General features: G+C 45.5%; 2 long non-coding RNA genes across 3 annotated transcripts in view; both read right to left on the bottom strand.

Moving 5' to 3' along the window:
- Nucleotides 1–21,697, bottom strand: part of LOC137625691 (uncharacterized) — a 65,103-nt gene that overhangs the window by 27,164 nt on the left and 16,242 nt on the right. For both annotated transcript variants that reach the window (XR_011040866.1, XR_011040867.1), the window contains exon 3: nt 7,818–8,034. This is a non-coding gene — a long non-coding RNA (uncharacterized lncRNA). The remainder of the gene's footprint in view (nt 1–7,817; nt 8,035–21,697) is intronic.
- Nucleotides 18,837–21,342, bottom strand: LOC137625690 (uncharacterized). Its single transcript, XR_011040865.1, has 3 exons — nt 21,082–21,342; nt 20,054–20,404; nt 18,837–19,376 (listed from the first exon to the last, which is right to left on the bottom strand). It is a non-coding gene; the product is annotated as an uncharacterized lncRNA (long non-coding RNA).

Here is a 21,697-nt window from a genome sequence, read left to right as displayed (position 1 = left end):
GATTTCACGCGCCTTTGCTTTATACACGACACCCAAAAGGTGCTCGCGCGAGGGTTGTAACCTCAGCATTCCATGCTTTTATCTTTCTCTGGTATAATTGGAAGGTTTTATCAGAAAAGATATACAAGAAGGACTTTTCACCGGGCGCCACAGGTCGACCCAGAAAAGTCTTTTCTACCCTTACCAAGAGGAAAGTAGCCACTGAACAACTACAATGCAGTAGTTAACCCCTTGAACAAAGAAGAATTGTTTGGTAATCTCAGATTCGCCTAGCCTAGCCACCAAAGTAGGTCGAGTTTGGTGTCTTGCTTAATCGGTACCAGAGCAAGAAAAGTATCTGTAATCTGCGACCAGGCCAAGAGGAGAATCTGTTGTCTATACATAGTGTCTCCTTAGACGCCATTGCAACAATCATAGGTGGAGACAACCGTGAGGAACAAGCCTCTCTAACGAGGTCAAGTGGCCTAGTACCATTACCTTGATATCCACACCCAATAAAATTTGCTTACAATGCTTTAAGTTCTGAAGTCTCACTGGTCATGGTGCTGAATTATAAGGAAGTAATTTTCATACATACAAATGGTTTATGTTCATCATCCATACAATGAATGCTAAGCAATGCTTTTAAAATACTGTACTGTAATAATGTAACACACAATATTTCGATGAGACGAAAATGGCTTTCCCTGATACCTTAAGCTGTTAATCAGTAATAAAAGTACAGTAATAAAACTTGCATAAGCAAATGACACTCCAGAACTAATTGTCTGCTCTCCCATTTTCTTCTTTCTTCCCACGTTATCCCAACATTAAGGGGTCGGTTGCCTATTGCGCCCTGTCCATTGCATTCTATCAAAGGAATCCTTTTCCACCAAACCTCTTCTCTCCATATCATCCTTCACCTTATCTCATCATCTAATTCTCTGCCTTCCTCTTGATCTTCCCACTCTAACAGGTTCCTCCCAAGCCCTCCACATTCCCTCTCCACCACAAGCTTACACCATATCAGTCGTGACACACTTATCACCTCTGTAATCTTTACTTCTTCAGTCATTCTTCTTATTCTATCTTTTTCCAATCTTTCAAGCAATAAATTTTCCACAATTCATCTTACCATTCTCATCTCTTTTCTCGCTACCTACCTCCACTTCTCCACGGCTGCTTTTATCCCATTCTCAACTTCGGCCTCACATCCTCCTTCCTGACTTGTCTAAATTGTTCTAACAGTTTTATAACCAAGCCTCTACTTTCATGTATGGCTATCCAGTCTCTACCTTCCTTGCTGCTCACCAGAACCTCAGTCTTACCAACATTTACCCTCAACCCCCTTTTTTCCACATTCTCCTGCCACTCTCTAACTCTTCTCTTAAGTTATCCCCATTTTCAGTAATAATCCCAAAGTCATCTGCACATAGCAACTCGGCTCTCTCCTGCTTTACAAATCCTTGATAATTATTATGGATCTCAGTGGGAGACTAGGTTTTGGGGTTAGATGGGACAAAATATACTAGTGTAGCAAACATGACAAATTCATAGATAATTTGTATTTTTCCTAACTATACAAACCTTAGCTATTTATTAGGGGTTATACTGTACTTTCGGCGGAGCTGAAATGACAAGCCATTAAAATTTAGCGATGGTTAACTACCCACACCACTAGTTAGTGGGGGGTGGGGGTGGGTGGGTTTAGCTTGCTACCACTCCCGTTCACACACCTGTGATTTACCTCACTTTGCTTGAAGGTAGGACTTCAAGGGGGATAGGGCTGGCGGGCAAGTTTGTAATAAATAGCTAAGGTTTGTATAGTTAGGAAAAATACAAATTATCTACGAATGTCATTTGCTCCGTAAATGGAATACAAACCACGCTATTTATTAGGGGTGACTCACTCATTAGGAAGGGTGGACGTCCCTGCCAATCTGGCTTTTGGCTTTACCAGGGGGCTCCTTATCTGAGTATCTTAGTACTCAAAAATAAGGAATCCCTGCACTCGCTAAAACCTTGCTACACAAGGTCCGCGGCCTATGCAAGCTGTGTGTTGAGACATGCAGAAGTGTGACTGTCTAGGTAAAGTTACTCCGAGTCTATGAAGGAAAAACCTGATGTAACCAAGACTTTCCCAATACCACCTCGCCAGGGTATGGGGACGCAACAGTATTAGCTTAATACTAGGTACACAAGGGAGCATGGTTTACCTGCAGTGGTTTGAGGTCAGCTTATCCAGAGAACCCAGGATGCTGCTTTCCCCACGAGAGGGTAGGATGAAGAAAAGAATAAGAGCCAGTCAAATCTTTTCATTCACGCAGACTAAAACTAGGTAACAGTGCCCTCAACCTTCTGCTACTTGTCCAATAAGGAACTTGAGGTATACAACCAGCTGTTGTGCAGCCACCACTGGACCGATAGAGATCGTATCGAGTTCCTGTGGGTCACGTCTCGCAGGAGAAAGGTTGTGAAAGTCACCTGGAGCATTCACATCCTTTCTTGTAAAACCTGCGTAACAGAGTAATCTGCTAAGAAGGACTAGGGGCATAGCTATGCCCCTGACATCATGAGTCGTCATGTTGAGATGATGTTTTGGTGATCCTCCTCTAGTCTCTCTCAGTGGTGATGACAAGAGAAGGGACCAGGGTGGGCTGATGCCGTTTTCTTAAGGTAGAGTCTCATACCTTTCCCTGGGTATAGTAACGGATGATCTGGATCGTCCGTTACCGAGTGAAGACTTGTGTAGGATCCGTCACCTCTGGAGACTGTGTCTGGCGACATACTCAGGGACGAAACTGAACATTGCCTTTTGCCCTTCTCATTAATGGGCAATGTGGAAAGAGAGACCATGAAGTTCGCTGACTCGTATGGTTGCTGTCAGTGTGTGTAGGAACATTGTCTTCTTAAATCAGTTGAAAATTTGTTGCCTGGTGAAGTGGAATATAAGGAGGTCTCTTTAAAGATCGGAGAATTTGAAACATGTTCAGAGAGGAAGGTCTCAATTCCGACAGGAGAAAGGCAAGTTGTAAGTCTGTATGAGTTAGGAAAGGTCTATTGATGAGAGGATGTCCCTTCCTTTCAGTTTGAAGGTGAAGGATCAAGGTTGAGTGATCATCTTTACCTGTCGAAACTGAATAGGAGGTCTTTTCCTCTAATATATACTCGAGGATTCCGCTATTGCTGGAATAGAGGTATCGAGTGGAGATAGACACTTTCACATGACACCAACCACACAAGATGTTATACTGCCTGGTAGACTGATGCTGAGGAATTCCTCAGATAACTAGACAACCTTTTCACTAAAGAGGTAATGGGTAGTCTCCAGGCGTACAATCATAGCAAAGCTATAGCTTGTGGTAGGTGTCGAAGAGGGTTGTCTGTGATGTGGAGAGGGTTCTCTGGGAGAAACTATCACAAGCTGCAAAAGGTTTGGAAACCGATCTGCATAATGCCATAGCGGAGCTAGGAGAGTCATTGAGAGGCTGACCGATGTTCTAGCCTTCTTGAGTGCCTATCTTCAGACAAAACAGGAACAAGACGTAAACGTCATTGTTGTACCAACCGTTGTTGGCCTGTTTTTTGCCAGAGAGCCTTGGGGTGTAGGGCAGGGGAGCAACGGCAGCCTGAGGTTCAGGAGCGTTGCGAACAGATACCTAGTTGGAGGACCCCGTAAAGTCGGGACTTTGTTGGCTACAAGGCGATCCAAAGACCATTCGGTATACCTTATCTGAGATGCTGTGCACAGATTATCGACGAGCACATTCCTTTAGTCTGGAATGAAGCCGGCTGATAGTGGCACCGAACGGACTTTGGCCCATCTTAGTATTTATGCTGTTGGATGGGAAGAGGCTAAGAGCAAGTTCCTTCTTGTTTGCCGATGTGAGCCTCTATGTGGTGTGTTGTATTGTCACATCACTGAGTGGTCTGTTAGGAACCAATGAGGCCGCTAAAGGACCGGAAAGTTGGCCTTCATCTCTTAAAATATTTAAGTGAAAGTACTTTCGGACTCTGTCCAGAGGGTTGAGGTCGTGTGGTGCAGCATTATGGTCCCTCCTTTATTCTTTTGATGTGTTCTACGCACAGCATCAAGTCCGAGGGGTGTGGAAGGATGAGAAGGTTATACCGCTCTGTAGATTCTCGACTGACACCCATCCCTTGAGGTTCGTCCAAACTTCTGGTCCAATGGGGATTAGAATGTCTGGGGGATCGAGGGCCTGATTCCAGTCAGACTCAAGTTACTCTGGGATGGGAGTTCTTCTCGTTTTGAGAAAGTTTGCGGAGATTGGTGTCTAGAATCATTCCCAGATACACCAGTCTTCTGGGAGGGAAGTAGAGAAGACTTCCGCAGGTTTACCTTGATCACTGGATCTTGGTAAAAAGACTTCAGGAGTTCTGGTGCTAATGCAATGTTGCCACTAAGTCTGCTAAGGTCAGTCAGTCGTCCCGAAACGGAGGAGACAGAAGCCGATCCTGTGAGACCAGGATGGGTATAGTGGAAAGACCGAAGCACAGTGCCCTGAACTGGTGTTTCTTGTTTGTCTAGACTGAATCTTCCAACCTTCCTAGATGGATGGTTTGGGCCTGGAAGTATGTGTCCTTTAGGTCCAGTGTGCAAATGAAGACCTGAGGTCTTAGCCCTTGTTCGAACCCCAAAATGGTGTGGACATCGACCCAAAGGGACAGCTCCTTGCGGATCCTTTTGCATGGGAGATTGTTGATGCTGGGGTCTTGACTCGTGGTGTAAAGGATCAGACGCGATACCCTATGTAAGAATTCTTCCCTGAGAGAGAATTCCTTCAACTAACGGAAGGAAGGCAACGCTTAGCCCTACTATGAGTCTTGATGGGATTGATGCTATTCCTTATAATAGAATCAATCTGGCGAATATTAATCAATGGTTAACGGTTGGGTGTGGTGGTTACTGTGCAGTTGGAGAGTGCTCGCAAGTAGTCCCTTGTCGACAAGCCGTTGATGAGAGTTGTCGATCGTTTGCTGATCACTTTAGTGTGATGGCGAATGGCCAGTAGCGAGAAGTATGTTGTATACCTTCTGATCTAGGGAACTACGGGCAGAGGTTGACTAGTAAGTCCGAGTCATGAACTGCTGGCGAATTGCCGATGATCGGTGAATTGGCGGTCTGAGCCGAGGATGGTAACTGGCAGGCAGATGAAGGTTGTCTGGTCAGTCAGCAAATGAGTTGGTAATCTGCTTTGAGAGCCCTGAGAGACAGCAGAATGGTTTAATGATAGTCAGTTGGTGATGGTAAGCCAATGATGATCAGAGACTGATCGTGGACTGGTGATCGGTGAGCTAGAGATTAGCAAGCTGACTATGGTCCCTCCTGGTTGGTCAGAGATCAGCAAGCTGGCGATTGGCTGGTCAGAGATCAGCGAGCTGAGTTCAATGATCGAAGAAAGATGAGCTGCTTGATCAGCAAGCTGATGACTGGTTATTGACTAGCAGTCGGTGATTGGAACGCTAGCAATCGGAGATCGTTAGTCATTGGAGGGACTAGAGATCAATGATCAAGGTGAGCTAGCAATTGGCGATCTGGTGATCGGCGAGCTAGCAATCAGCAAACCGTGAACTAGCCATTAGCAAACAGTGATCTAGAAATCAGTCAGTTGATGCTTTCTTGTTTGCTGATGGTGGTCTGTCAAGGAAAAAGAAACTTCAGAAGAGACAGGGACCAAGGATTCCCCGTTTTGATTCCCCTTAGAAGATGGAATCTTCGGGATCTTGAATCCTTCCGTGAAGTCTCTTTCCTCTTTTCCCGGAGGCCATGTTATGCGTTTGCAGGGAGAGGAATGGGGCAATGGTGACCTGTCAAAAAAGTTTTATTCGTTTTTTCTGCCTATTGTGCCAGTATGCAGGAGAGTACTGATGCAATGGCACACAGGATGATGCTGGTGCTTAAGTTCTGCTGAAGCGCAGTTTCCGGTGAATACGCAGAAGAGGGCTAACAGGCAAGCGGTGGTTCTTTCTGAAGAGTTGGCGCATTGGCAAGCGCAAGTGAGCAGGAGGGTACTGAATATGAGAGCGCAGGAGAGCGCTAGTGCGCAGTAAGGCACTGTGTAGTTTTGTGCAGTTTCCCTAGAATGTGCCGAAGCGTGTGACTGGTTGCGCAAGGGTGGGTGCATTGGCGCGGGCACGGAAGACTGCTTGGCGCGCGCAGAGGATCATTGGGGCACGTGCGGAAAACCATTAGCGCGCAGAAAACTAATGGCGCGTGCACGGAAAACCACTGGCGCGGAAGACAGTTGGAGCGTGCGCGGCCTTGTGGAAGACCATTGGCGCCCGCGGAAAACCGTTAGCACGCATGCGCGCAGAAGACTGTTGGCGCGCATGCGCGTGGAGGACCATTGGCGCGCGCGCAAGGAAGCAATGGTGCGCATGACAATGCTTGCAGGAGGGAGCTGGTGATCCTCAGAAGAGCCCAGGACCGAAGTCCAAGGACTAACTGTAGCGTAAGGTAGCGCTGGTAGGTCGGCAGGTCAGCTGGCAGGACGACTGGGATGAGCCCTTTGGAAGGGCAAACATCCACGATGAAGACCGTAAAAGGTCAACGGAAGAGTCCACAGTCCAAGAACTAACAGCGGCGTAAGGTTGCGTTGGTAGATCGGTAGGTCAGCTGGTAGGACGATCAGGAACTGGGATGTGTCCTTTGGAAGGGTGAGCATACACCGATGGGGACCGTAAAAGGTCTGCGGAAGAGTCCAGGACCCAAGTCCAAAGGACTACCAGCAGCGTAAGGTTGCGTTGGTATATCAGCAGGTCAGCTGGTAGGACGATCAGGAACTGGGATGTGCCCTTTGGAAAGGTGAACATCCACTGATGGCAACCGTGAAAGGTCCACAGAAGAGTCCATGGACTAAGTTGCAGCGCAAGGTTGCGCTGGTAGGTCTGCTGGTAGGATGATCAGGAACTGATGAAGCCCATGAGGGCCGGTAGACCAGCAAGCTGGCCTTAGGAGGAGTCCAGGACTGAAGTCCACGGACTAAGTTGCAGCGAAAGGTTGCACTGGTAGGTCCGCTGGTAGGATGATCAGGACGCATTATTAATAGAGGACAACTTCACACACTGTTGAAAAAGAGAAAGCAAAAACAGATTAATGGCAGTCAAGTGAGGGTGAGAGCAGACACGTCTGTTCATCACCCGAGCCAAAAGCAAAGTGAAGTATTCACAGGTGTGTGAAGGGGGGGGGGGGGTGTTAAGCAAGCTACCCCTCCCTACCCCCCCAGCTAACTAGCAGTGGGGTAGTAAACCCTCATTAAAATTCTAATGGCTCGTCATTTCAGCTACGCCGAAGTAATAACCCATATTAAATAGCGTGGTTTGTATTTCAGTTACGGAACAAAGCATGGTATGTATTTTAGTTATGGAACAAACAGTACAGTAGTTAACCCCTTGGGTGAAGAAGAATTATTTGGTAATCTCAGTGTTGTCAGGTGTATGAGGACAGAGGAGAATCTGTGTATGTGTAGGCAGAGGGAAAGTGAACCGTAACTAAAGAGAAGGATCTAATGTACTGTCTGGCCAGTCAACGGTAATAGATAGAATAGTGTGCCTGAATGTACTCTAAAGCAAGAGAACTCTAACCGAAGACAGGAGAACTCTTAACCCAAGGTAGTGGAAGACCATTGTACAGAGGCTATAGCAGTACCCAAGACTAGAAAGCAATGGTTTGATTTTGTAGTGCCTTTCTCCTAGAAGAGCTGTTTACCATAGCTAAAGAGTCTCCTCTACCCTTACCAAGAGGAAAGTAGCCATTGTACATAAGCTGACAAAAGCAATCACTTTCAGGTATCCTATCCTACACCTTGATTACTCACCCATATCCACATTTTGACAAACAGCACGACAGTATATTCGTACTGTATGTAATAAGAGTTAAGTAATGACGCAGTCAGATAAGACAATGTCGGCAGTCCCCATAGGGCAGGGGGCCATCACAAGGAATCACATTTGTCTTCCCAGCCGTGAGTCGCTGTAGGTGGCATGTCTTCTTTTGTATCGCAGGGTACAAAAACGGACGTCTGCATCAAGAGCCTGAAATAGTCAATATCTGATAATATTTTGGAATAATTGCATCACTTTTAGTAATAAATCATTTCTAGGTGCTTTAAATACAGTACTGTATAGTTTACATAATTGTCATAAGGTATTTGGTGAAATAGTGACAGAATTACTTTCAAAATTCTAATATTTACTTATCTTTATTTTCAATATTATAGTATTATTACCATATCATCATTCTTATTATTATTATTATTCTTAAAGTACTTCAGTAAAAGACCCTATTTATGTCTATTTGAATAAATGAATGATTGATAATCATTTGGCATCATAACATCAATGGTCATTAGAAACTTGAGAAAAAACAAAGTGAAAATAAAAAATCACAAACCCTAAAAGTAATTCGTATTTTCCTAAACGTACAAACCAGAGTTATTTAATAGGACACTGATTCGAACACAGCTTGAACTTGGCTGTTAAAACTCATAATGAGGTGTCGGCAGTAGCCAGTAATTAGCTTCCGGTGGTGGAAAACCCTCCGCCACCCTGAAGGTACTCTGAAAGTCGGGTAAGGCTAAGTATGCTGCTTTCATATCTAAGTAGTTTATACCAAACTTGTTGTCTGGTGTCCATAATCCTGACACTTTTTTCCCTTTGAAGATGGATAGCCTTTGGCGAGAAGCATCCGAGAACAGGAAGAAGTCTAAAGGATGGGCCTGTACAAATTTTATGGCCAACTATTCTTTTTAATCCAACAGGAAAGGTCTAACTTTACATCATGTGGAATTCTCAATAGAGCAGATGAAGAGCCAGATGATTGGGACAACTGACTCTTTAACGCCCACTGCACTGATCGCAGATGCATTTTCCCGAAGAGCACTAACTTTACTGGAGAAGTACAAGATGTACAAGAAGTTTCTGTTAAAGGTGAGTACTTCTTGAAGTTGTCTATAACATTTACAAAACTTCCAAAAGACAAAAATTACTGCCAGATCTTTACTCAGACTGCATCTATAACCTTTAAAACCTTTATAGATAACTAAAATTACAGCCAGATCTTTACTCTGGATTCTGTCTGCGGCTGAAAATACAGTACTCTGGCTTCGACCGAGTCTAGGTCCTTGCCAAGGTACCAATAACGACACTGCTGTTTAAGACTTGAGTCCCCATAATTTAGTCTGATCCCCCAGATCTCAGCAAAATTTGAGATCCTCAATGAGGATCAGTCGAGCCTTTGAGTACGCCAGTAACAGTCACTCGTCCAGGTAATGTAAGACACTGATTCCCATGGCGTGTGGCCAAGAGACCAGAGTGAAGACCTATGCAGCTGTTGACAGGCCAAAACACAGCTCTTTGAAATGGTAAAGCTTTCCTTGAAAGGAGAACAGGAAACACTTAATTGACCCCAAGGAGACTTGTATCTGGAAGTATATGTTCAGTAAGTCTATGGACAAAATGAAGTCGTTAAGACTAACTGCCTGGATAACTGTGCTTGGTGTTTCCATCTTGAATAAGGTCTATAAAAAGAAACTGTTTAAGCGGGAAAGATCTATGACGGGTCTCCTACATCCCATCAGTTTCTCCATTAGGAAACGGTTGCTCAAGAAAACCTAGAGATCCTTCTATGATTTTCTTGATAGCATTCTTCTCTGTCCTCTTTAGCACATCTTCTCGCAAGAGAAGGTATGTCCGGGAACCCATCGAAGCCTTGATCAGAGAGGGGATACAGTCCATGAACGGGACGCAATACCCTGAACGGAGCCCTTCTACCGCCAAAGGTTCTGCCCCGTCAGTCTGTTGCCTTGTCCAATGGTGGTAGCTGGGGGACCTGCCATCCCTAAAGGTTACCTCTACATCCAAGGTTCCTGTCTTATGGTAAGGACGTGCTTGAGGGGCAACGTCTGATACCTTTGAGGGAACGTCTGTTCGTTGATTAAAGCCTCTCGCTCCCTTTGGTCTTGTGACATGCCTTCTCCCAGGGTTTGAGGAGCTTGAAAGTGTTCTTGGACTGGGTAAGCGACAAGCACGAACAGACGAACCCTCCACAACAGTGAACATGTTTTTCGCACTTTCTTCACTGACGCATTTTTTAATAATTTCACATTAGACATGAATAAAGCTGATTTTTATCTGAAGCAAGCAATTCTCCCTTAAATCAAAAGCTTAGAATTGCGAAATATGTCCTACAGTATAATGTAAGCTCATTAGTACATAATGTATCACACATGCAAAAATTAATAAACATATACATATATATAATAAAATGGAAATATATAAAGTTGAAAATGATCAGTGACTTGGGAGGAGACTAAAAAACTAGATCGCTAAGGCCTACGTTTTCTATCTCTCACTGTACAGTGCCTTGGGATGAGAACAAAAACTAGAACGTGAATGACTACGTTTTATCCTCTCTCTCTCTTTCTCTCTGTACAGAGACTTGGACTGAGAGTAAATAACTGAATCGAGAACGATGATACTCACTCCCAAACTCCTTGTTTAGAGACTTGGGACGAGAACAAAGATTTGGATCGTTCTCTCTCTCTTCAATGACACACGGTTCTTGTCACAAGAGTATTGGCTCATTTACTCATCGTCAATAAAAGGTTATTTGACTAAAGAAAAATACTAAAAGGACTAAGAAATGCAAAATAACATGTTCCTTTTAAAAAGTATTTGAAAAAAAAAAACTCCAGTTTGTAAGAAGAATAAACTAAACGTCAAAATCGATTAACTCTTCTGCAAAGTGACACCGTGATTCTCTTTCTATCGTAACGATAGAGAGCAAACTGCGTAGCATAAAAGGGATTTTGACGAAGGAAAAATCTATTTCTGGGGAGAGACCTGTGGCGCCCGGTGAAAAGTCCTTCTTGTATATCTTTTCTGATAAAACCTTCCAATTATACCAGAGAAAGATAAAAGCATGGAATGCTGAGGTTACACCCCTCGCGCGAGCACCTTTTGGGTGTCATGTATAAGGCAAAGGCGCGTGAAATCCACTATTCACAGGTTGTCTTCCATTTAGTTAATTCCTTCGTCAAAGGGATGGGCCGATACAAAGGCCCTAGCCAAACCCCCAGCGCCACACCACCCACGCCACGACGCGAGCGCCATCTGAACAACATCCTTCTGTATTGGCCCTGATGGCTTGGAAAGGAAAGGGTGGGATCGTGTAAAATAAAGGGGAAGGGTTTCACCGGGCGCCACAGGTCTCTCCCCAGAAATAGATTTTTCCTTCGTCAAAATCCCTTTTCTGGGTCGACCTGTGGCGGCCGGTGAAAATGTACCAGAGAATGCCTTCCAAGCCAACAATAACTACTAATTTAATAAGGGGAGAGAAACAACACCATGTAAAGAAAATCATATATAATAAAGGTAAGTAGGCATAAAACATAAACTAGCCACAGGGCATAGTGAGAGTAAGGTTAAACAAACATGATAACAGGGAAACCTCTGAGTATCAGAGGAAAACATGCAACAAAACTGACATGGCTAAGAATATCCCAACCTTATAACAACGGAAAACAATAATAGTTACAATCATATTAACCTAATATGTAATAAACTTAGGGCTAACGAACCACCAAGGAAGCGGCGTCGTGGTGCGAGTGGCGGGTAGGAGGGAGAAGAGAAGAGATGGATGAAAAGGAAGAACAAAAGATCAATGGGGAGAGATAAGGCTCCCAGCTGCAACCGTTGGGTATTTAAGAGCCTGTAAGTTCTTTAGATAGTGGCGTTTGAAGACCATAGGAGATTTCCAACCCGTGTACTTCTTAAGGTTATCAAAGTCCATATTCTGGAAATAGTTGATGGAGGTAGCTATCGATCGGATATCATGAGCATGGGGAAATGATCCCGGATTGGCTTGTTTAATGAAGTATAGGATCTGTTGCCTAATGCCACGTATGGAAATGGTACCTCTTTGTTCTCTGATAAACAAGGGGCCAGCCGATCGGGTAGCAGTCCTGGCTAAAAAGGCCCTGAGAGTGGTGACCGGACATAGAGAAGTATCTTGGAGAAGAGGAATAATCTTCCAAGGGGAACACCTATTTTGGGGGTCCTCGTTCTTAGCTAGGAACGCCCTGTCTGGTGAAAGAAGTACCTCACCTGAAGGGAGGAAATCCATGTTCTCTGAGTTTCGTGAGAGAGCTGCTAGTTCTGAGATTCTGGAACCCGAGGCCAAAGCTGTTAGAAATAAAGTCTTCCTAAGAAGAGTGATATAAGAGCAGGATTCGTTGTCCGTGTCGAAGGCCAGTTTGAGGACATCATTTAGAGACCAAGAGACCTTTTGAGGACGAACCGAAGGTCGAAGCCTAGCACATGCTTTTGGAATAGATGAGAAATAAGACTCCGCCAGGTTAATGTTAAACCCGACCAGGAAGACTTTCCTCAGAGCTGACTTAATGGTGGTTATAGTGCTAGCTGCTAGGCCTTTGTCAAATATGGACCTAAAGAAGGAGATGGCTAAATTAGGAGTCATAACCGAATGGTCTGAAGTCCTTAAGAAATCCGCTAGTTTCTTAACCGCCGAATCATATTGGCGAATCGTTGAGTCCCTTTTGTCCGATTCTATAAAGAGGACATTATCTGGGTCGATGTTTGCGTCCCTACGCGCCGCAAACTTCATGAAATCCACAAAGTTAGGGTTTTGGCTATCCTTGAGGAATCTGACACAGTCCGAGTTTGGACCACCTGGGTCAGTTTGGGGAATGGGATCCGGAAGGGACGGAGTTTCAACTCGAGGAGGAGAGGAAACCAACTGCTCTTTGGCCAGTGAGGTGCCACTAAAGCTACTGCACCGTTGAAGGAGCGGAGTTTGTGCAAGACTTTCAGTAGAAGATTCACTGGAGGGAATAAGAAGATCTTCTGCCAATGGTTCCAATCCAGGGTTAATGCGTCCATGGCATAAGCCTGAGGGTCCAGGTTCGGCGTCACATAACATGGGAGTTTGTGATTGAGTCGGGTCGCGAATAGATCTACCTGGAGACCTGGAACCAGCCTGAGTATCCACCGGAAGGAGTGCATGTCCAGGGACCACTCCGATTCCAGTGGGCTCGTCCTGGATAATGAGTCTGCTATCACATTCTGGACTCCTGCTAGGTGAGTTGCTGACAGGAACCAGTCTTTGTTGGCTGCCAAGGTGAAGATAGTGACCAGGATCTGATTCAGGTTGGGTGATTTGGACCCCCCCCCCCCCCCCCTGTTGAGGCAGTGGACTACGGCCGTGCTGTCTGAGACTACTCTGATGTGGGTCGACCTCGGAGGGGAGATTCTCTTCAGGGTCAAGAAAACCGCCATGGCTTCGAGAACATTGATATGGAACTGTCTCATGGCGGGTGACCAAGAGCCCTGAAACATCTGATGTTGGGAGTAACCCCCCCAACCCCTCAGAGACGCGTCGGTATGAATTGTCACTTGTGGAGAGGGGAACTGTAGAGGAACCGACTTGGAGAGGTTCCTCCGATCGGACCATGGTTGTAGTCTCATTTTCAAGACAGAGGGGATCTTCGAGGTCTTGTCTCTTAAAGGTATTGTCGCCCTCTTTCTCCAAACTCGATTGATGTCTTTGAGTTTGGCTTTTAATAGGAGATCGGTCAGTGAGGCAAACTGGAGTAGGCCGAGGATTCGTTCTAAAGCTCTTCTGGACACCTGTTTGTGTTTGAGAAAGTTCCTGACCTTGGAAGCTATCTCCCTCACCTTCTTGGGGGGAAGGGAGAGCTTGTGCTTTGAGAGGTCCCAACGGATGCCTAACCATTCGAAGAGGCTTGATGGTTGTAGGCGGGACTTCCGGAGGTTGACTTGGAAGCCCAGTTTGGCGAGAAAATGGAGTACAGTACCTTCGACGTAGCTCTGTTGCATTCCTGGTGCGACTGGGCCCAAATGAGCCAATCGTCCAGATAGGCGACGATTTGTATCCCTTGGTGTCTGAGTTGCTCGAGCACCGTCTCCCCCAGTTTCGTGAATACCCTGGGGGCAATGCTGAGACCGAAGGGCATGACTTTGAATGCGAAGGCTCTCTTGCCGAGACGGAAGCCTAGGTAAGGAGAGAAGTTTCGAGCTACTGGGACATGATAATAGGCGTCGGTAAGATCGATAGAGGTGGTGACGGCCCCACGGGGAAGTAAGGTCCGTACCTGAGAGATAGTCAGCATACGGAACTTGTCGCAAAGGATGTAAGAGTTGAGCTTCGACAAGTCCAGAACTACCCTCAACGCCGACGAGTCTTTCTTCGGGACTGTAAACAGGCGGCCTTGGAATTTCAGGGATCGAACCCGCTTGATTGCTCTCTTCTTGAGTAACTCCGCCGTGTACTCTTCCAGGATGGGAGTGGGTCTCTGGAAGAAGGTCACCGGTGGAGGAGGGGATCCCTGTGACCATTTCCAACCCAAGCCCCTTGATATTATGCTGTGAGCCCATGGACTGAAGGTCCAATGGTCCGGGAAGTGATAAAGTCTCCCTCCTACCGGCATCACATCATTGGGAGGGAGTGAACTTAGGGCCCCTCCCTCCACGGGAACCCCTTGCTCTAGGCCCGCCGCGTTGGCGGAACTGTCCTCTACCTCTGAAACTCCCTCTTTGGTATCCACGAAAGGAACCGGAGGATTCGTAGGCAGGGTTGTATGCAGGTGAGGGCATCCAAGAGGGGTTGGGCTGTGTACCAGGGGGAGCAGCGAGGTAGACTACCTGCTGAGGAGTCGCCTGTTGTCAAGAAGTCGAGGCCGCGGAAGGCTATGGGGACGAGGTACCCCGGGTCGCCTTGTAAGGACTAAACCTCTGCTTCTTCTTGAAGAACGTGTGTCTCTGGGGTTCGAAACTCTTTTTGGCTGAGAGACCCCACCTTACCTGCAAATTCTGGTTTGCCCTCGCTGCGTCCTGAAGAACCTTATCCACCTCGGTCTGAGGGAAGAGGGTCTTACCCCAGCAGGAGGACGCTACCAGTCTGTTCGGCTCATGCCTGATGGTGGCCTCCGACAGAACGAACTTCCTGCAACTAACCCGAGCTGACCAGAAGTCATGGAGATCTATTTGGTAGGATAGCAGCTGGTTCTTTGTGGCGACTCTGAACAGCGTTTCCTCTGGGTAAAGAGATGCTAGGGACTCCATGGAGGTGATGGATTGGAGAGACCTAGCAAGTCTAGTACAGGTCTCGAACTCAGTTTTGAGAAGACTCTCTATTAATCTGGGAAGCTTCTCAGAGAAAAGAGTAGAGGCACAGTCCGGGTCTAGTTTCCCCACCGTGAAGGTAGAAGCCGCAGCATCCCAGGCTGCCGAGGTACCCGGAATAAGCAAAGAGGTGGGGTCCGTCTCCTTGAGAGCCGGCATGGAAGAGCCTTCCTTGATGGCCTGTATAGTCAGCTCTGTGACTTTGTCTATGAGCGGCAAAGAGATGGAGGCCGCTGTCGTAAAAATAGTGTAGGAACCTTTGTGTGGGGTGAGCTTGGAGTTAATACACCCCCACTCTGATAGTGTTCTGGCCCAGATAGCCTGGGCCTGCTCTTTTGGAAATATGACCGTTTCCTTCGGTACCTTGTCCATACGGACCAATGCATGTTCCTTTAACCGTACAAAACCATTGAACGGGAATGCTAGGCCCGGGGGATAGAACTCCAGGTCCTCTAGAGGGCTGGTGCCCATGCCCTCCAGAGTTAGGGAACCATCTACGAATGGAGCATGCAAGGCAAACCGCCAAGGATTGTTTTTATCGAAGGGCGGCAGCTTCGATGCGTCTGGAGCAGAAGGGGGAGGAAACTGAGTTCCGGCGCGGATCAGAGTAGCCATCATATCCTTAATCTCTGTTATTGCACCAGAGTGATGTTGAACTTGATCCCTGACCAATCCTTTGATCAGTTGGATGGGGAGGAGATCAGCCCAGGGTACCTGAAAGTCACCCGTTGGTTTTTTCTTGGATTTGGTAGATTTAGACTTCTTAGGAGTAGTGGTTTTACGAGGAGCAATATGAATATCAGGAGCTGTCGAGGGTCCGGGGACCGGTGACGTTGATACTGGCAAAGCTGAAGTCTTATAAGTTCGAAGTGGCTTCACCTTGGGTCGTACGGAGGCAAAGGGATCCCGAGGAGAAGCCTTAGAGTTATCAAAACCTAGAAAGGAAGAGGTAGGAGAGGGAGTAGGAGAGAAAAGGGTTTCCACCAACTCGGCACCACTTACCTACTCGTCCCTGGGTTCTACGTCTATATCCAGACCCGCCATGTCCATCGGTACGAGGGGTTCGTCCTCCACGGAAATGGTAGCCCTGACTTCTTCAATTAAAGGGGCAGCAAGGTCAGGGGAGACTGCAGCAGTAGTCGAGCCTAGGAAGAGGCGGGAGGCCATGTCCCCATCGAGGAGATAGGGTGCGCCAGACGGGGGCATTCCTGCCAAAGCCCGACACCCACGGACGAAGAGTAGCCCTTGCTGAACGAAGAGAGACATCATCGGCCTGTAAGATTTGCAGTGATTAGTGATGGAGGAGGGGGTTTGCCCTCCCAAATATACTGTGTATATCATATTCATGTCTATATTAGTGTCTGCCAATGAGAAATAAGGAACAAAGGGAAAACTCACTTACATCATCATTCAGCAGAACTGACGACAGCTCGTAACAGAGCGAGCACAAATCCGGGAACCAAACTGGGTATTGGGCCTGTCCCGGTTCCTGGATAAAGGGAATGGAGCAGTGAGCATGAGACCGGCAGAGGTCATGCCCAACGGGGTTGCTGAACGAGGCAGGGCATCCTTCAGCAGTACAACGGGCCTTCTGTAAAAGAAAGGAGACATGAGTCTGGTGTTTCTTGAAACTCTGATAAGGGGATAAAAAACCTATTATTTAGAGTTCCGGCACTCACTGAATTCCCTGAGCACCCATATTGCATTGACCAAACAACCGAATATTAACTTTAAGTTGATACCGCCCCATACCATTGTTGGCACTTTAATATTCAATTGTCTGTATATTTGTAATGCACCTAATGTCTGTTAATGACATAAGGATAATTAACTTAAAGCAATCCGCCGACCTCCAAGGGTCGGGGAAGCAGTGACATGCCCTTAAAATAAATATAAACACCAGCCTTAGCTAAAGGCCAGGCAAATATAATTGTGAAGTGTATGGGCGACCTCCTGTGAAGCCGGAGCTCCGGTGAGGCCGGAGCGTAATGAAATGTCCTGAATAAAGGAGCCTTAGCTAATTAGCTAAGGCAACTATAAGTGTGAAGTTTTTGGGCGACCTCCGGTGACGCCAGAGGATAATGAGATGCCCTGAATAATTCAATTGTGGCTAATAATTCCATTGTGAAAGATAAAAAGCTAAGCCGCAGCTAAAGTCTAAAGCTTAGGTTATAGTAAAGCGTATTTACGATCTCCGGTGAGGCCGGAGGGAGAAGAAAGGTCCTGAATAATTATTGTGAATAACAAACACAGTTGTCATAACAAAAGCTATTGTGGATATGGCCGTGGCCTGAGACCGAAGTAAGGGCCACCGGAGGGTCGTATCTAAACAATATGAAGCCCGTCCCATGTAGTAAACAATATAAATATAACAATAGCACGAAAGTTATTGAGAATCCCTCATGGCGGAGTATAACTCAAGGCGGAGTGGAAAACGTTCATAACTACTCCCGAGCCGTAACGGGGAGAGGACGAAACACGGACCAAAATAACGCTAACAATTGAAAAGTCACGAAAAATAAATAACTCGTCAGTTATCATCCACCCAGAGGGGGAGAGGTGAGGGAGGGAGAACCCGCTGAACGCACAAAACGGAAAACGGGAAATCCGCTCCCCCACCGAGCTAAGAAAGAAAACGAGAGAAAGGGGTAACTCGTGACTGCGAACAGAAAACGGGGACCCAAAGCTCTCGCTCTCTTAAACACAAAAACAGGACTAAAAAACACACAACACTATTAAAAACGTATAAAATAAACCTGTACATCCATAAAACACTACGAGCGAAGAATAGCAACTGCTAAAACTTAAAATAAATAGCACAGTCGAGTGACGAACGCCTCGGAGGGGCGGGTACTAAACAAATACAAAGCTAAATCGCTATCTCGTTCGTAGGCTGGACTTACTAGCAAAAAGTACCATGAGCATAAATACACAAAAAAATAAAAATAAAAATAATAACGGTTCTAAAGGCATAAGGCCAGGGACTTAACCAAGAACCTAAGTGACAGAGTACTAAACGGGCAGACAAAGATGAATTCCCAAACAAGTGAACAAACAATGGCCGCCATGAAAGGCCAGACGGGAATAATAAAACAGACTATACTGGATATAAAACAAAAGCCCGGTACAATAAAAAACTGTCAAAACAAACTATGGTACTTAACATTGGAATGTGTGAAGATGGAGCTTCGGACATGACAAAATAAATCCACGATTGATAAAAAAGACCGAGAGCACAACAAAGAAAGGTCCTGAATAATTATTGTGAATAACAAACACAGTTGTCATAACAAAGGCTATTGTGGATATGGCCGTGGCCTGAGACCGAAGTAAGGGCCACCGGAGGGTCGTATCTAAACAATATGAAGCCCGTCCCATGTAGTAAACAATATAAATATAACAATAGCACGAAAGTTATTGAGAATCCCTCATGGCGGAGTATAACTCAAGGCGGAGTGGAAAACGTTCATAACTACTCCCGAGCCGTAACGGGGAGAGGACGAAACACGGACCAAAATAACGCTAACAATTGAAAAGTCACGAAAAATAGATAACTCGTAAGTTATCATCCACCCAGAGGGGGAGAGGTGAGGGAGGGAGAACCCGCTGAACGCACAAAACGGAAAACGGGAAATCCGCTCCCCCACCGAGCTAAGAAAGAAAACGAGAGAAAGGGGTAACTCGTGACTGCGAACAGAAAACGGGGACCCAAAGCTCTCGCTCTCTTAAACACAAAAACAGGACTAAAAAACACACAACACTATTAAAAACGTATAAAATAAACCTGTACATCCATAAAACACTACGAGCGAAGAATAGCAACTGCTAAAACTTAAAATAAATAGCACAGTCGAGTGACGAACGCCTCGGAGGGGCGGGTACTAAACAAATACAAAGCTAAATCGCTATCTCGTTCGTAGGCTGGACTTACTAGCAAAAAGTACCATGAGCATAAATACACAAAAAAATAAAAATAAAAATAATAACGGTTCTAAAGGCATAAGGCCAGGGACTTAACCAAGAACCTAAGTGACAGAGTACTAAACGGGCAGACAAAGATGAATTCCCAAACAAGTGAACAAACAATGGCCGCCATGAAAGGCCAGACGGGAATAATAAAACAGACTATACTGGATATAAAACAAAAGCCCGGTACAATAAAAAACTGTCAAAACAAACTATGGTACTTAACATTGGAATGTGTGAAGATGGAGCTTCGGACATGACAAAATAAATCCACGATTGATAAAAAAGACCGAGAGCACAACAAAGAAAGGTCCTGAATAATTATTGTGAATAACAAACACAGTTGTCATAACAAAGGCTATTGTGGATATGGCCGTGGCCTGAGACCGAAGTAAGGGCCACCGGAGGGTCGTATCTAAACAATATGAAGCCCGTCCCATGTAGTAAACAATATAAATATAACAATAGCACGAAAGTTATTGAGAATCCCTCATGGCGGAGTATAACTCAAGGCGGAGTGGAAAACGTTCATAACTACTCCCGAGCCGTAACGGGGAGAGGACGAAACACGGACCAAAATAACGCTAACAATTGAAAAGTCACGAAAAATAAATAACTCGTAAGTTATCATCCACCCAGAGGGGGAGAGGTGAGGGAGGGAGAACCCGCTGAACGCACAAAACGGAAAACGGGAAATCCGCTCCCCCACCGAGCTAAGAAAGAAAACGAGAGAAAGGGGTAACTCGTGACTGCGAACAGAAAACGGGGACCCAAAGCTCTCGCTCTCTTAAACACAAAAACAGGACTAAAAAACACACAACACTATTAAAAACGTATAAAATAAACCTGTACATCCATAAAACACTACGAGCGAAGAATAGCAACTGCTAAAACTTAAAATAAATAGCACAGTCGAGTGACGAACGCCTCGGAGGGGCGGGTACTAAACAAATACAAAGCTAAATCGCTATCTCGTTCGTAGGCTGGACTTACTAGCAAAAAGTACCATGAGCATAAATACACAAAAAAATAAAAATAAAAATAATAACGGTTCTAAAGGCATAAGGCCAGGGACTTAACCAAGAACCTAAGTGACAGAGTACTAAACGGGCAGACAAAGATGAATTCCCAAACAAGTGAACAAACAATGGCCGCCATGAAAGGCCAGACGGGAATAATAAAACAGACTATACTGGATATAAAACAAAAGCCCGGTACAATAAAAAACTGTCAAAACAAACTATGGTACTTAACATTGGAATGTGTGAAGATGGAGCTTCGGACATGACAAAATAAATCCACGATTGATAAAAAAGACCGAGAGCACAACAAAGAAAGGTCCTGAATAATTATTGTGAATAACAAACACAGTTGTCATAACAAAGGCTATTGTGGATATGGCCGTGGCCTGAGACCGAAGTAAGGGCCACCGGAGGGTCGTATCTAAACAATATGAAGCCCGTCCCATGTAGTAAACAATATAAATATAACAATAGCACGAAAGTTATTGAGAATCCCTCATGGCGGAGTATAACTCAAGGCGGAGTGGAAAACGTTCATAACTACTCCCGAGCCGTAACGGGGAGAGGACGAAACACGGACCAAAATAACGCTAACAATTGAAAAGTCACGAAAAATAAATAACTCGTAAGTTATCATCCACCCAGAGGGGGAGAGGTGAGGGAGGGAGAACCCGCTGAACGCACAAAACGGAAAACGGGAAATCCGCTCCCCCACCGAGCTAAGAAAGAAAACGAGAGAAAGGGGTAACTCGTGACTGCGAACAGAAAACGGGGACCCAAAGCTCTCGCTCTCTTAAACACAAAAACAGGACTAAAAAACACACAACACTATTAAAAACGTATAAAATAAACCTGTACATCCATAAAACACTACGAGTGAAGAATAGCAACTGCTAAAACTTAAAATAAATAGCACAGTCGAGTGACGAACGCCTCGGAGGGGCGGGTACTAAACAAATACAAAGCTAAATCGCTATCTCGTTCGTAGGCTGGACTTACTAGCAAAAAGTACCATGAGCATAAATACACAAAAAAATAAAAATAAAAATAATAACGGTTCTAAAGGCATAAGGCCAGGGACTTAACCAAGAACCTAAGTGACAGAGTACTAAACGGGCAGACAAAGATGAATTCCCAAACAAGTGAACAAACAATGGCCGCCATGAAAGGCCAGATGGGAATAATAAAACAGACTATACTGGATATAAAACAAAAGCCCGGTACAATAAAAAAACTGTCAAAACAAACTATGGTACTTAACACTGGAATGTGTGAAGATGGAGCTTCGGACATGACAAAATAAATCCACGATTGATAAAAAAGACCGAGAGCACAACAAAACAATTCAACACTTTGTATTCCAAAAAGAAGGATGTTGTTCAGATGGCGCTCGCGTCGTGGCGTGGGTGGTGTGGCGCTGGGGGTTTGGCTAGGGCCTTTGTATCGGCCCATCCCTTTGACGAAGGAATTAACTAAATGAAAGACAACCTGTGAATAGTGGATTTCACGTGCCTTTGCTTTATACACGACACCCAAAAGGTGCTCGC

This window comes from Palaemon carinicauda, chromosome 32 (genome assembly GCF_036898095.1).
Source record: "Palaemon carinicauda isolate YSFRI2023 chromosome 32, ASM3689809v2, whole genome shotgun sequence".
Classification (NCBI taxonomy): Eukaryota; Metazoa; Arthropoda; class Malacostraca; order Decapoda; family Palaemonidae; genus Palaemon; species Palaemon carinicauda.
Note: the sequence above shows the minus strand (reverse complement) of the source record. Positions and strands in the feature narration are given on the sequence as shown.